This window comes from Mus caroli, chromosome 2 (assembly GCF_900094665.2).
Source record: "Mus caroli chromosome 2, CAROLI_EIJ_v1.1, whole genome shotgun sequence".
NCBI lineage: Eukaryota > Metazoa > Chordata > Mammalia > Rodentia > Muridae > Mus > Mus caroli.
Window position 1 is genome coordinate 107,878,283 of NC_034571.1, and position 13,609 is coordinate 107,891,891.

The 13,609-nt window shown below is 34.2% G+C and overlaps 1 long non-coding RNA gene across 1 annotated transcript in view; it reads left to right on the forward strand.

Moving 5' to 3' along the window:
* The window catches only part of LOC110307995, a 196,770-nt gene that overhangs the window by 143,194 nt on the left and 39,967 nt on the right, over positions 1–13,609 (forward strand). Inside the window, exons 7-8 of the long non-coding RNA XR_002379496.1 lie at positions 2,295–2,412; positions 7,792–7,893. This is a non-coding gene — a long non-coding RNA (uncharacterized LOC110307995). The remainder of the gene's footprint in view (positions 1–2,294; positions 2,413–7,791; positions 7,894–13,609) is intronic.

A 13,609-nucleotide genomic window follows, 5' to 3' on the forward strand; every position in this document is an offset into this window, starting at 1 on the left:
GGGTAGGGAAGTGGGGGGCGCTATGGGGGACTTTTGGGATAGCATTGGAAATGTAATTGAGGAAAATATGTAATAAAAATATTAAAAATTAAAAAAAAACAGTGTGTCAATAGAGTCATTCCATGAAACCATATGTGCAAAAATGAAAATTAATGATGAAGAGCATAATAAATAAGAAGCTGCACATTTTGTGTGATCTGAGAACATTTAAAGTGTGTATGTGTGCATACACACCTGTCTTCACTTTCTGTTACATAACTGAGTTCAAAATTCCATAATTTAAAATTTGATCTTAAATTTCATGGGAACTTAAGACTTTCATTAAAATGTGGCTATTCATGAAGGGGAGAAATATATTGTGATAGTATTGCCTAGGTTTAGAGTTAGAAGAGAGTTTTTTTTTTTAATTTTATTTTTTATTTGATATTAGATATTTTATTTATTTATTTACATTTCAAATGTTTAGAAGAGAGTTTATTGACATGTTCAAGGCAAGTGAGACTTGTATGCTGAAACATAGCTTTCTTGTGAGTCAGTTGATCAGTTTCGTATTCCTGCTGATGTCATCTCTTATTCAGCCAGAGTAGCGATTGGGCATGTAGTAGTTCCTGCGTGTCTTGATTAAGAGGGGAATTCAGAGGGTGTTCTCTGGTGGGAAAATTGAATATTTAGATAAATATTTTCTATCCTAGTACTCTATGCTTAATATTCTATGTATCACCTTTAGAGCTTAATTGATTTAAGTATATGTAAATGGACAATGGAATGATGATGACTAATTCATAAAATTTGCTTCTATAGACTAAAAATGAAATAGACTTGATAACAATGTCAGAAACAAAGACATTTGATTTCTACTTACATGCAATAAAATCTCTCAATCTAGGATCCCCATCCTAAATTGCTTTTCTATTTGGAAAATTAACAACTAAAAGCTGTGGAGCCTAATATTTTCCAGTATAATTTATCTAGAAACAAACAAACAAAAAGCCCAAACACAGGCAGCAGGAGGCTTTGTGATCTCAAGGGTGATAGTCTTAATAGTCTAAGTGATTCCTTTAGGGTGGGGAAACTTGAACAGTCTCTTAGTTTTACAAAATGAACTAAAAATAAAGCCTTTCTACTTCCAACTCCACGTGGATTTATAGAGTGCAAATCAATTATTTACGGATTGTAAATTAATAGCCCAGTGACAACATCTTCAACAACTTAGAATCTTTCAAACTGATAGAAGTGAAAGATGAGAAAAAGATTAAAAGCTATGGAATGGGAATAGTATTTTGAAAAGTAGATACTTCAATCACTGATGTGATGAACTAGTCTATTATTTTCATGCAAGTTTCTTATTTCTTTCTACATTTCTCAAGAGCCTCTTGGAGTCCTTGTGCTCGGGCAAGCATGATTATAGTGAGAATCTTTACATTTTTTCAACCCCACCCCCCCATCCACCTGTAGATGATCTTGTGAGGGTGACAAGATCAAGCCCTCAGGATTGGCTGGGGTGATATTACTCTGACTATGGAACTTTATGTACATTAGGCAAAGCAGCTTGCTCTGCCTTTGCCAATACAACTTACTTAGAATATATTTTTCTACAACCTATTTGTCTTTGCCTTAATTTTTATGGTTGACTTTCAGCAAATAAAAGACTGGCCATCTAGACAATCCATGACATAGTTATTCTTATTTGGTTCTGAATTCCTCATTTTAACCACAGGTTCTATTTCAATCATTAATAACATTCTTTGGCCACTGAGATTCCTGGTAATAGTATTTGTCATGCAGATTGTAATAATTGTTGACATATATGAAGTATTTCTCTTCAGATAAGGGATTAGTCCACCTCCATTTAAAAATAAAATCAACTTTTAATTATATAATTTTAGATATAAGAAAGATTATATACTATGTGGTGCATAGTTTCTCTAAATTAAGCATCTGATTTAAAATATCAATTAATTTCAACTACATTGTTATGGTTCATTTCATCCATGTGCATTAATATAGTTCATCTGTTACTAGTGTGTCTCAAGCTTCCTAATTCTGCAACCCTTTAATACCGTTTTTCATGTTGTGGTAATTCCCAACCATAAAGTTATTTCATTGCTACTTCATAACTGTCAGTTTGCTACTGTTATGAATTGTAATATAAGTATCTGATATGCAGGATGTGTATATGTAGCCCCAAGGAGCCAAGACCCATATTGAGAAGCACTGTCACATATATTCATATGTAGTTGACTGAAATCCATAACTTACTGATTTTCCCTTACCTTTGAACTGGTGTCGTATAGGGAGCAGAGAAAGTTCTGAGTCTGTGGAGTGAATATCTTTTGATAAAGGTGCAGCCATGTTAATGACTTCAAATCGTTGGGCTCAGAGGGATGGCAAAGCCTTCCAAGGGAACTGAAGGTGAATGTTGATAGATTGTGCAGAATTTTTATTTTTACCAGAGCTTCCTCTCTTCATATATTTATGGCCTGAAGATTGATCCCCTACAGAGATTCCTCCTACAGAAATTAGCTGCATATCATAAACTCTGCCTCCCTATTTATCTGTATGTAATAATCCAACCTATAATAACTATCCAGCTATATGCAACAATTCCACATCTCCATTCAAATCTACTTAATAAATACCCTGAGATTCTAGGGTCCTGAGACTTCTCCAATTGAGGCTCCAGACCATCTGATCCCATTATTCTCTCTGTGTAGCCCTTTGACATTTATTCATTTCTTCATCTTCCCAGTTATATCCAAATCATGGAACCATGCTAGATACAACACCAAGTCCCCTTTCTCTTACAGTGTTCTATTCTGAATTCCACAGTAGATTTAAAGTCTTGCTTTTGGTTCTTACAGTTTCTTGGCCTTTTCTGACTTCTTGACCATGACAGTTTTAAGAATTATTGATAAATATTGTTGAATACATTTTACATCTATTGGTATTTTCTCAAGATATTTCTTATGTATTGACTAAATTATAAGTTGGGAGAGGAGGATAATAGATGTAAAATGCCATTCTTACTATATCAGATCAGGATTCGTGTTACCAAAATGACATTATTTTGAGCTTAAACTTAACCACCTGACTGAGATAGGGCATGCTATGTCTTCCAACTGTGAAATTACTATTTCTCTTTCCTTTAGAAAGGCACTACATGCAGCCAACTTGAAGTAATAGCAAGTTATGTTCAATCTCCTCGAGGGTATAGTATCTACATAAATTATTTAGAATTCCCCTAGATGGGAGACTCATCTATTTTCTCAAATTTCTTTGTTCAATTATTTATTCATATAAGTAGGGATCATGGGTATTTGTTTAATCAAATTCTATTTTATTTATTTTGTTATTTCTTTTATTCTAGCTCTGGGCATTGGAAGCAGCTCTTTAGTTGTCTCTCATGTCCTTGTAAAGTATGCATGTGTGTTTGTTTTTATAGTATTTCCTTGGTTTTGGTGCTATCTTCTCATTTTTTAGGTGTTTGTTACAATCTAAAACTCATCATACATTTAGGTGTATATATGTTCAATGCTTCTGTGAATCACTATTTTGATCTTTTAACCTAGTAAGCAAAGAAATATTGTAAACTGAACTATATGAATTAAAACATTTTATAGTTAGCTATCAAAATCTTCATGAAGATTAACATTAATTCAACTGGCATCTCATTAACCCATCATATCAAAAATTATTCTAGCCTCAAACTCTTGATTATTTATAATTTCTTCTGTAATGAGAAACCTGTTTCTCAGCATCCTCCACTAACACACTTCATGTTTCATTTCAATACACATGAATGGTGCCAATAGAATTATGATTCCAACCTCATTTCGCCATGGTGGACAATACTATAAGTAAGACTACAGTGCTTAAGTGCAATTTCAGATGTTTTTAATCTTTCAAATTCTACTCATTTCTAAAGTTGCATAAGAAAGCACTTCTAACCACTTACTCAAGTGAGGTCATGGCACATATTGCAATCCTGTTTTAGAACCTCTTTAAATGCTTTTTGAAAACATACATATCAAGGTTCATTCTGTAGGTTTTGAAAAATACATTTCAGTACTCTATATGATAGCTTAATATGAAAGAAATACCTAGTATCTCTAGTGACTCAGTTGATTTGTTTCCTATTATTTTGCATTTAACAGTCTCTAGTGACTCAATTTATCTATTTGGTATTATTTTACATTTCACAATTAATTTTGAATAATTATCTAGGTGTGGTTACTTGTAACTGTAATTTCACATTAATCATGCTAAAGGATGGTATAAGGCCAGCTTGTCCTAAATAGTGAGTTCTGGAAGAGCCTTAGTCCTATAAGAATTCCATAAGACAAGTCTTAGAAGGCATAGACAGGAGATCCTTGAGGAAATCTGGCTATTGAGACTAACCATGTAGATGAGCCCTGTGTTTGATTGAAAGGCTGTTTCGAAGAATAAGACATAATATTCTGGATATCAGCCATACTCCTCCACATGCTCATGAACTTTCCCCATGTATGCCTAGATACAGTTGAATACACACACACACACACACACACACACACACACACACACACACCATACATGTATAAATACACATGAAATGAAAAAGAAACAAAACAAAACAGTGAATCAATCAATCAAAAAAATAGTAACCATAACTGGGTCTTCAAATTGTATCACTTCTCAAGCTAGTATTTTTAGGAGTAATATGAGTTTAAGTAATTTGGTCTTTTGTGACTTGATAGTTCACTCATTCTTTTTTAGAAAAGAAATATTGTATGGATAGACCATAGTTTGACTAATTCCTGAAAGATACTTTTGTTGCTTTCTATTTCTGATTATGAATAAGTCATCTATAAACATTCATGGATCTACAACTTTTGAATCAGTCAGATAACTATATAAAAACACTTGATATATTATAGATTATCTATGCTAACTGTATAAGCATGGGCCAATCTATTTTCCCAATTATCTGCAGCTTTTGTGTTCACGTTTTCTGTAGTTTTTTTTTTTTTTTTGAAATCTGACATGTTTTATTGGGCAATAGAAATCAAGAATTTAAATTAATCTACAATCATGCATATTAATCTGGCTTCCAGTTGGGTAGTATGTTTTCTATCATGTTCTAGTTTGCTTCTTTTCTTGACTTTAGACTTCCCTAAATTCTTCTTCAGACAGTTTGTCACATACAGTGCCTTCACTATACATACTACTTTATTTCTGTTGGAATAAAACATCCCAACAGAAAGCAGTTTAGGAATGAAACGGTTTATTCATTATAGAACTCCAGATTAATATCCACCATTGTGGTGAGGTCACATTGATAGGCGTTTGAGGCTTCTGCTTACATCCAAAGATAAGAAAGATCAAGAAAAATATTAATACCTATTTACTTGATTGTTTGTGTTCAGATTGGTCACCACTCATAAAATTCAGGACTCCATGCCCATGGAATGGTGTTTTCATAGGGGGCTAGATCTTGCCATAGCAATTACTTTAGGAGAATCCTTCATATAAATACCATCAGGACAACCCAATGTTAACAATCTCTCAGTGAAACTCACTTTCTAGGTGAATCTAGGAGGTGTCAAATTGACAAAACTGTCATCCTAAAATAAAATCTATTATTTAGCACACCAAATGAGTATGGCTATCAACTAAAGGATAAAATGTCATTTTATAACTTTGTAAATAAAACTTAATCTTTTATTCAGGCTCTGTATATCTGGATGATAATCTTAAATGCTTAAAGAATTCACCCATTATTGAATTTTCTTTTGTTTTTATTCCTATGATTTTCTCTGGCTGTAGAAATATTTTTGTTCTATTTCACTGAAAATCACATTCTATATATTTTGTATTTCTCACACTATACATGACAAAAGGCATTTAGGGGCTAAACTAGGCAGAATGTGGTAGTTGGTCATCTGAAAAAAGATTCAGTCAGGCTTCTCTCATACAAGGGAGGCTTAGATTTATTGCATAGTGAATAAGCTTCCCCCCAACTCATGAGAAAACCATAGCCATATGCTAATGAATCTATATCTGATTTGTAAAATAAGTGGCATTTTTATTTCCTCAGATGAAGTGATAAGATGGGAGCTGTGGACTGAGACCAGAGAATTTCCTCCTCTGTTCTATGTCTAGACATAGGCCTTGAAGCTTCTACCCTCTGTACAATCTAATCTGTCAAGCTGACTGATTCAAACTGGCTTCTTTGGTTTCATACTGAATTGCTCTGCTTGGCCTTAAAGTAACCCTGGCAATCTGCTCTACTCTTCTGACTCTTCCTCATCCTCTGACTTGTCTTCTCTTCCCCTGAATCTTGCTTGTTTCCCTTGCAACTTGTCTCTGTAAAACTGTCCTCACCAAACTGCCATAGGCACTTTCACCTCTCTCCCTACTGCTGCTCTTTTAAGTTGCTTCTCTTTCCTGTCTGTTCTCATGACAGTTGTGAGAATTGGGCATATCCTAGCTCTGACTCATTCTGTCAAGTCTTTCTCTGTTTTATCACTTTGTCTGACCCTCAGTTAGATGTCACTTTCAAACATAGTTGCTTCCTTCTACAAAGTAGCCTTACTTGCATTATATTAGATTAAAGGTGTGAAATAAGGGCAAAACGTTATTTCCTCCTGAGGGATTAAATTTATGTTATTCCAGTCAGATCACACAGACCTAGAAGTTCTTTAAATGTGATCCCTTGCCAGAGCATCCATGTTACTGTGTTAAAATTCCTCTATACTGAGCTATAAAGATGGCTCAGAGGTTATGGGCACTAGCTATTTTGTGAGAGCTTCTGAGTTCAATTCCCAAAAAACACATGGTAGCTTATGACCAACTATAATGAAGTCTGGTGCTCTCTCCTGACCTGCAGGCATACATGCAGGCAGAATACTATACTAAATAGATAGATAGATAGATAGATAGATAGATAGATAGATAGATAGATAGATAGATAGAGAGAGAGAGAGAGAGAGATTCCTCTACACTGATGGTCACATTAAGATTCCTAGAAATACTACTCAGGTCAATGTGGGGTCCTCTCTAAAACTGTAGCTACCAGAAGTTTGTCACTTTCATGCTAATCTATGCTCACTTTTCAATGATTCATCAGAATTGTCCTGTACATTTCTACAACAGTTTATGGCTTCAACTGCATTAGTTTTATGTAAAAAGCCTTCTACTTTATCTCATTCAGCGCTTCCTATATGATAGGGAACACATCTGTCATATAACTATGCATAGAGCTCCCAAAGCTGTTGCTTTAAATAATTTGAGTTTTTTTATGTAAAACTGGGAGGCAAAATTTTCAAGGGATTTCATAGTAGAGGTGGATCTTAAAATTTTACATATTCCTATAGCCAGGACTCTTATAGGTTCTTTCCACAAACTGTTTGATTTATTTTTCCTAATATGCCATTGAAATACTTATTATCATTGTCCCAATTTAATATGGGAAAAAGATGGACATATTACATCTTAATTTTTTAAGAGAAAAAAACTAAGATGAAAGTGTTTAAAATAATATTTAGGAAACAAAAGTATTTTGTGGCAAAGTGTTGAGTTTAAAGGTATCGTTACTATCTGGCAGGAGCAAGCCTTATTTCTTATCATGCTGTCATTGATAGCTTGACTTAAAGAGTCAGTTTTGAGTGGGTGGGGGTGGGGAAAATTCTTTCTTAGCAGATAAAGTTGTAATAGTATACCAGTTTCCTTAACTTCTATAATAATACATTTACAAATGATCACTTTATATTATGTTTAAATTCTATATTATTCTTTATATACTTACTTCAGGACTGGATTCCCAAAAGGTTTGGAGTGATGTTCTCCTGGTAACTTCACATAAGAAGCTGCTGTAGATTGGACTCTACAGATTAAACAATGCCAAATGCAATGGTAAGTAAACTTCAGAGTCTTTCTTGACAAATGGTATTGCCATTTGTTCTACATTTAAATATACTTTCTCCACTTTGTCAGTAGCAATACAAAAATACACACTCATGAAATATAATCAAAACTGAAACAGCTCTCTTCATTCATATCTGTAAAAATACTACAGTTGAAAAATGGATTGAAGAAGTGAAGTGATGTTCTCGCAGATTCACTATGATGTATGAGATAAAAGAGAACCATTAAATTATATATCTTATTTATGGGAAAACAGAAGTGGGCCCTATGGATTGTCAAAAACTGTGAAATATAACTCAGCCTAGTAATGCATTGTTGCTAATCACTCTTCCTGTTTTTTCTGAGCCTCAGCAGTAAGATAGTTTGCTCAATAGTGCCTCAGTGGATTATTTGTTTTCATGACATTTGGGGGACTGTTTTCATAATTAATGTTTACATTATACTAACTAGTGGCTCACATACTCTTTAGAGAAGGCCTCTGTTCATGTGACACAAAAGCCTGGTAGTATGCCAAACCTCGAACTGTTCACTTAATGTCAATAGCAAGTTGAGAACCTGGTGGGAAACAGAGAACTACTAGTGGCTATTGTGCTCCTGTGATTGAAGAAAGGTGATCCATGGTAAACCCGCTTAAGGAGCTGGGCGAAAGATCCCATATCCAAAATGGTTTTGGACACAGACTATAAATAAAGCTTGTAAGGTTTGCATATAGTGACAATGGTGTGACTCATCCCTCAAAATCTTATCTAACAATTATGGTTATGAAGAAAGGGTGCAAGAGTTCCTGAAGTTCAGGTGTCTACGGCCTGAAGTATTTCAAGTAAGATCTCAGAATTCCATTGGGGTGACAAAGTTAAACTTCAGAAAAAGAAAACATATATTAGAGAGTATGTGGTTGCCTTACAAAAAAGTAACATATTCAAGTATACAGCCAAAAGAAAAAATTGCAAGTAATATATATTAGAATCATAAGGTAACATTCTTCATTATAGGAACTCTTAGCATAAGATCCATACTGAGTATTGAAAGAAAGGTAAGTTTTTATTTATCATATCAATTTTCTGAAAAATTAGGCTTATATATTCAGTTTGATAAGAGATTCAAGAGCTTTAACAAATTCTTTATTAGCTACATAAAAATAATGACATAGTGTGAGAAAATTATATATATATATATATATGTATGTATGTATATATATATGTGTATATATATATATATATATGTATATATCTTAAACTGAATATATCTTAAACTGAAGTATGTTTTAAATACTGCTTTAGACTTAGGTAGATGCAGATGTGAGTCCCAGCCACATTGTTTCTCATGACTTGGGCCAACCAGATTTCTTCTTTGTAAATTAGACTTACCCAATGATAACAATACTTTTCTAGATGGGATATGTAAACGCAATTGTATGCCTAACATATCATTGGATTTCAGTAAATGTCAATTCCAAGTCAGGATTTAAGGGTTGATGTGTGGTCCACAATCTACAATAATTCTGCAGTAACCCGGCGCACCTTGAGTGACATTTTCAGTGAGCACTGAGCTTATGCTAGGGACTATCGTCATCAGAAATTCAAGCTGTAGATGTAGCCACATGAGATATTATAAGAAGTTAATAATCGAAAATATACCTATTTCAAGTGATTTCGGCCATATTATCTTTTAAGTGTGAAATATAGGTATCTGTTGTTGGTAAAGGTGATTATCACTAATTAGCATAACTAGCCTTAGAAATAACTTTCATTGTTGAAATAAGTTACATTCACATTACATAGGATAGACAGAATATCTTATAAACACATATTACACTTTCCTAAATAAAAATTAAGAATCCAACACTCTTTATAACTTGTGGCTTTACCCAGTATATAATGCAGATTTTTCAGGATCATGAAATCCTGCTTCTAAGACATTGATCTATTAGCCTATAGTGGGTCCTATGCATAGTAGGCACACTAGATAAGTAAAGAATTAGAGAATATATTAATTTCTCAACCTGCTCTGTGCCTGCTTGCTAACAAAAATAGTATAATACCCATCATCATGTTTATGCTCTAATTTGACTAGGAAGTTTTCTCTTATTGGAAAGTATTTGGCTGTAATTTTATACATGGTACTTGTAGTTGTCTATTAAACCATCTATAGTAGATATGGTTTGGGCTAGTTTTTAGTGAGAGCCAAACTAAAGACCCCAGTCATACCAAAGGAAAAGGAAAGATGAACACAGGTCACTGGGCAGTGACAAGCAACGAACACACAGGTAATAAAATCCAAAGAGGGGAAAGGTCACAGATGAGGGCAGTGAGAGTTTGGAAAACTGATGGATGTGAAATGGCAGGGGGAATAGGCAGGTTACCCGTCTGCAAGAGAACCTTGGTGATCTAAGGTGAGCCTGTGTTGTATCCAGAGAAAGGTTACAACATCTGTCTAGGTAATATCCATCTTTGCCCATGGATAAGTAATGGTAAGGGTGATGAAGAAGAAGAGAGGAGGGATAGTAGTTGTAAGGGAGGTTCCCATTCTGCCTCTCTAGCACATCCTTTAACTCCTAAACACTTCATATAGGTACAAACATATAATGGTAAAAGCCCTTAGGAAGCTAGACTGATCATTTGCACAAATTAAGACATTTTCTTTAACGTACCACATAACAGTATCACTTATAAACAAGCATGAGTCCAAGAGAAATGAAAGCAGGAGCACATACAAAAATTGTATGTATATATTTACTGCAGCTTCATTTTTAACTGTGCAAAATACATGAGCTCAAACAGCCATTAATTTCTGAGTATATCTATAATTTATGAAACATATATATAATGGGATGCTGCCAAGAGAATGAAAACACATTATTGATAGTCGGAGGATATGAATGTGTGTGTGTGTGTGTGTGTGTAAATTTGTTATTCTATGGGCATGAGGAAGTAGCAGAATTCTAGGAGGGAATGACAGGGTACAGAGAAAGGCCATAACTAGAAGAGACTTCAAGCATAGGACAAATGGTGAAAAGGTGATTTTAATTTACAGACTGTTCTGGAAGTTGTCCTAACATTCCATAAAGGTTGTCTACCCTATTTATGAAAGGTGTCAACTTTGGGCATCCAAATGACATACAAATAGGGCATTTTATGTTTCTCTGGATACCGTGCTCTCAAGAATTGCAAGCTAAGCAATACTTCACTAGTTTCTTTCCATTTTTTAAAAGTAACACAAGTTTCTCCTTACAAAACCACTGATGCAAAGGTCTTCTAAAATAGAAACTGCCATTTCAAATTTTAGCATAGGAATGGAATTTCCTTTGTGAACTCTAGGCTTGCTGCACACAAGACCAAGAAAATACAAAAAAGAAAGAAACTCTTTGGGGAATTTGTAATGGAACTCTTAAACTGTATGAATCTTTGCATAATGTAAAAGTCTGCTGGGAGAAATACTATACTTGTGACTAAGAGCATATTCCCATAACATTTGGAAGCTAAAATTTGTAAGTAGAGTAGTAATCAGTGGAAAGGTTTCCTGTTTAGTATTTAGTCACATGGTAATTGCTTTGCAGAAATTTCAAAGACAGACAATTGTCTTGTTTTACTCAAATATAAGTCATTATATCAATAATTATATATATATGTATATATATATATATATATATAAAATTTTTGGTGAAGTTTATTCATGACCTTGTCCTAATTTGTATTTCTTTATTGAAAATTATGTCCTTCATTTTTTCCATCTACAAAGAGGTAGCACAAAATTGCCAATGACAACACCTAGAAATTGAGCTAGAAATCTCTTTATAGTATATAAAAGATATAACACTAATATGCTATACCATACTTATGAGCAAAGGCCTTTAACTTGGTTTAGAAGCAGGTATATATGTAGAACCTTTGTTAACTTCTAAGGAAAAAATGTTAAAGGATCTCTAACATAGTCACCTACTGACACTGATATATTATCCACTTTAGGTAGGATTTTCCAGAGAAACAGAGAAAGTTGTGATCATTAAAACTGACGTCAACTGAGTCTATAATCACCTGGGAGATTGGATTCCAAACACATCCATGTTACTAGATTATGTTGATCTCTGGTTATGCTTGTAAGGGATCATCTTGATGAGGTTCACAGGGGATGAGAAGACCCACTCTAAAATTAGGCAATAGCGTTCCCTAGACTGGACCCTACACTGCATAAAAACCAGAAAGCTAGCAGAGCCCCAGCATCAATTGTCTTTGACTCCTGACTGAGCGTAATATTATTAGCTTCTCAAGTTCCTATCCCTAGGATGTCTCACTATGATTGACTTTATTCTTGGACTATCAACCTTTTCTTCCCTAAGTTGCTTGTTTGGGAGATGGCTAGATTTTAGGGCCATTAATACTCCTAACAAATGGAGAAAGATGCTGTTTGTATCTATATTCCTCACTCTAGTTTGTAAAGCTTTTAGGATCTGTTGACACTTTCATTCATTCAATTCTTACTAAATGCCCTTTGTACCAAGCACAGATCTAGATCGCAGAGATGCACTAGTAAGCATGAACCTGTACTTTGTGAAAGGAGAGAAAAATATCAGTAAAGCATTAGAATGACTTGATATTGGAAAAGGCTGTAAAGACAATTATTCAAAACTTGGTTCTTGAATGTGAAGAGATGGAGGGAGGGGAGGCAGCTGAGGTTCAACTTTAGCCAGGTACTCCTGGCTGAGCTAGGAAAGGGGCCTTTTGATCTCATCTGAGAAGAAGGACAACAGGAAGAAAATCGAAAGCTTAAAGCCCCAGGATGAGTCTGAAACTTCACAAAGAGACAGTATAACCACACTCGATGGATGAGCAAGAGGGCACTGGAGGAGGCTGGCTGAACAGTGGGGTGGCATACATGGACACGTCTATTATTTTTCTGAGCTTTTCAAAATTCAGGCATTATCTGAAAGAAACTGACAGCTGATATTTGCAATTCAATTTCTGTATCCTACTTACTTGGGACTGTTTATTCTATGTATTAAACTGATACTTGATTTATGACTTCAGTAGTCACTCAACAAGAAATGCCTACCAAGAAGACCACCATAAATTTTGTCTAATATGGTTTCATTAAATATTTGGTTGATAATCATGAAGGGTTTTCATTGATTTATTATTTTTCCATGATTAAACTAATACAAGAGAATCGTACTACCCACATTGCAGATGTAATAGAAATTAGTAATCTGCCATTTATCTCAAAAATGTCTTACATTTTCTTTAAAAAAAAAATTAGATTTTGAAGAACACAGTAGAGAACTCCCATTCCTGTTTTCTCCCATGCTCCAGAGGCAATTATTTTTCTCAAGTATGTGTATACTATTTGATATTTGAAAAAATCTTCAAATATTCATACCTAAAACCAGTTCATTATATTTCACTGTGTATTTAAAGTTTGCATCATAACAAACTTCATTTCTTACTGTTACTGGCTGATATCCACTCATAAAAGTATTGCTACATTGGTTTACGTACATGAGGCAGTTGTAATATGTTCATCCATGAGTAATGTTCAGTTCATTTCCTTCCTTATCTGACATAATAAGAGTTTTGTGGTTCTTTCTATCTAATCATATGAAAGACTTTTGCTGATGCACAAACCAGAAAGAATCTTGTTGGGCCATGAGGAACATAATTTTTGTATATATTCTAAGCAAATGCTCAGATTATAACTCATGTACTTTTTT